We start from the raw sequence: 2,767 nt of genomic DNA, 5'->3' as shown, positions 1-2,767 counted from the left end.
CTAATACCTGCTCATGCTGATGCTCTACGATGGGGTGGTGCGGAGGAGAGGAAGTGGCTCCCTTACAGAGGCCAACAGCCCATAGCAACCACTGCACCATGGATGGCAGAGCCAACCCCGGCCCGCCTGGCAGCAGAATCCATCCTGAGGTTCTGAGCCCCCCATTTTCTAGGGTTTTGGTGTCCATGGTCGAAGATATAAACCTCTCCCTTAGGGTAAGACAGCAGGGCTGACCTGCTTGAACTAGGGAGAGCTGCTCCCCCCCCCCCAACCACCCCCCCCCCCCCCTGCTGAGGTGCGCATGAGCCTGGGGCTGGTCGCTTGGTGAGCAGGGAGAGGCAGTCATTATAGGACCCAAAGTCATGGTTGCTTTGTTTGGCAATTGCGTGAGAGCTTTTTAAGCCCACCCCCCACAAGCCAACTCTGTCCTGGGCTGGAAACAATAGGAGGCTGGTGGTTGCTTCCTAATTAACGAAGCACTTGCTGCGTCTAGCCCCCCAAAACCCCCGTTTCGTCTCCTTGAGGAAGATGGACCCCAGTGAGCATAAGGCACCAAGGGCTTCAGGACAGCGGATCCTCCTGAACGCTGACAACCCCCGGTGAGAGCCCTCCCCTGCTTAAATTAGGCACAATTTAGCATTGTGAATCACTGCATCATTTGTTTTCCCGCGGAGAAAATGTCCTGGGGTGGGAAGGGCGGCTTTCTCCTTGCTATTCCCGCACAAAGCTTTTCTTCCCTCCTAGGGCATCATTTTGCGATGGTCCCTCTTCGTTCGTCACCGGTGACGTCATCCTCGCTCCCCTCACGTCAGCTGCTCAATGACCCTCTGCACAGTCGCATGTCCCCGTTAGGGGTGGTGGCACCCCACCTTCCTGCCCCCAGAAGCAAGAATTGCTCTTCTGAGGAGCGGAGCGTCAGCCCTCACATCTGCTGTTTCCTCTGCCAACCACTCTCCAGAAGCCTCCCTCCCGGCCCCCCCCTCCCCGGGCGACAGCACAGCCAGCGGGCGGGCATCTTCCATCTGTACCATGCTTCCATCCGTCTGGCTGTGCGTCAGCCATGGTACCATCGCTCGGGCTTCAGATCTCTAAAGGGCACTTTATTCCGAACCCTGGTGTGTGTCTGAGGCTAAGCCTCATTTTTTTTTTTGAAAGAAGCAGGATCCTGTGGTGAACACACTCACGCTGGAAGAGGGGGCCAGCGATGTTGTTTGGCAAATTATGGGCTTTCTTTTATTGCAATTAAAAAGTAAAAAAGCCCACCAGGAAAATGAAGTCTTTTTAAATTCATTTGAATGGGAAGATGGGCTTTTGTGGCCAGGGGGAGTGGACTTTTTGTGATACATTGGGACAAAGGTAATCAAAAAAATTCTTGTTCATGCTTGACAATACATGAGGATGATGCAAAAGACCTACCCCAGCTAGCTGGCTCAAGTGACCACCTTAGCATAGCTGATGCCAGGTTGTCCTCAATATTTCACAGTCTCTTCCCCTCTGGGTTATGGGTTTCTCTCAGTCCCTGGACCAACCTCAAGTTTGTGCAGTTTGTTTTGAAGATGTCAGCCTGTTCAGGATACTGGCTCAGTTGCCATGGCGGGGGTGGGAGGTGGGAGTGGGGGGCGGGGAGAGAAGGGACTGACATGACACCAGAGCCTTCCCTACCCCAGCCACCTGGATTTCCTTAGGTTGATGGATTTCTCCATCAAACACTACAAAATATGTGTACCCAGCATCAGGCTTCGAGGGGGCTTCTCCAGGCTGGCTGACTATCCAATAACTCCTGTGTTTTCTCTGACTCTAGAGCCGAACTGGAGTGGGTGCCGGGTACAGACAATCAAGGAGGCAGGTTAAGAAGCTAGAAGCTCACTCCAGCCACGTCCTCTCCAATCCGGGTGAGGGTGGGGGGTGGAATCAGGTCGGTACCCACCAACTAACGGAATCCTCCATGATCCTGGCAAAGAAGAAACCGGGACAAGCAAGCAGTCTTGGTCCAAATGGAACATCACGCAGAAGGACAGAGGCTCAAAATAAACCTAAAACAAACAAACACACAAAAACAAACAAACAAACAAAACCCCCAGGAGTCCATTTAGGTTAAGGGTGCCCACCAGTATCCCATGAGTAGTCCTTAGACCAGTGCTGTGGAGCCTCGCTCCAAGAGTTAAGCCATAGAAAGGGACTGAGGTCCTATCTTCTGTTCAGTACCAGAGCTTACAGCTACATATCCCCAGGGACAGAGGACAACCACCCCAGGGGAGGGCGAGTCCGCCTTGCTTTTTCTAGTCCCTGTCATGTTAATTTTCTGCCTCTGGGCTTAACAGGGTTGGTTGTTCTTAAGAGAAGAGAAAGTACCTCCAGGCCTTGGCTCCTGCTTCTGTCCTTGGGAGAAGACTACCTGGTCCTCTGGTGGCAGGTGGGACCAGATAGTCCCCTCCATAACTTGAGACACAACGAATGACTGTTGCCTTGCATAGAGTGTGACTTCCTCCTCTGCTAGGCACTTCCCTGGGAACAACAACAGGTGACAAAGTGAGTAAGAAATTAAACTTTGACATAAAATACAAAGCCTTAGAGTTGCCGGTGAGACATTGATTTAATAATGATGATGATGATGATGATGATGATGATGATGATGATGATGATGATAATCAGTGCACTAGAGACAGTCACGACTGTGTGGAGCTTTATGCCATAGCTGTGTGCATACCGCAGCAGCTCCTGTGCTGCAGCCCCTGCGGAAGTGTCTCTGCACCTCCAGGAATTGTAA

The 2,767-nt window shown here is 52.1% G+C and overlaps 1 long non-coding RNA gene across 1 annotated transcript; it reads left to right on the top strand.

Moving 5' to 3' along the window:
* The first annotated feature begins 441 nt into the window (after positions 1 to 441).
* LOC116075076 lies at positions 442 to 1,271 on the top strand. Its single transcript, XR_004112407.1, has 2 exons — positions 442 to 599; positions 745 to 1,271. It is a non-coding gene; the product is annotated as an uncharacterized LOC116075076 (long non-coding RNA).
* The last annotated feature ends 1,496 nt before the right edge of the window (positions 1,272 to 2,767 follow it).

The sequence above is a fragment of the Mastomys coucha genome, unplaced genomic scaffold, assembly GCF_008632895.1.
Source record: "Mastomys coucha isolate ucsf_1 unplaced genomic scaffold, UCSF_Mcou_1 pScaffold3, whole genome shotgun sequence".
Lineage (NCBI taxonomy): Eukaryota > Metazoa > Chordata > Mammalia > Rodentia > Muridae > Mastomys > Mastomys coucha.
Note: the sequence above shows the minus strand (reverse complement) of the source record. Positions and strands in the feature narration are given on the sequence as shown.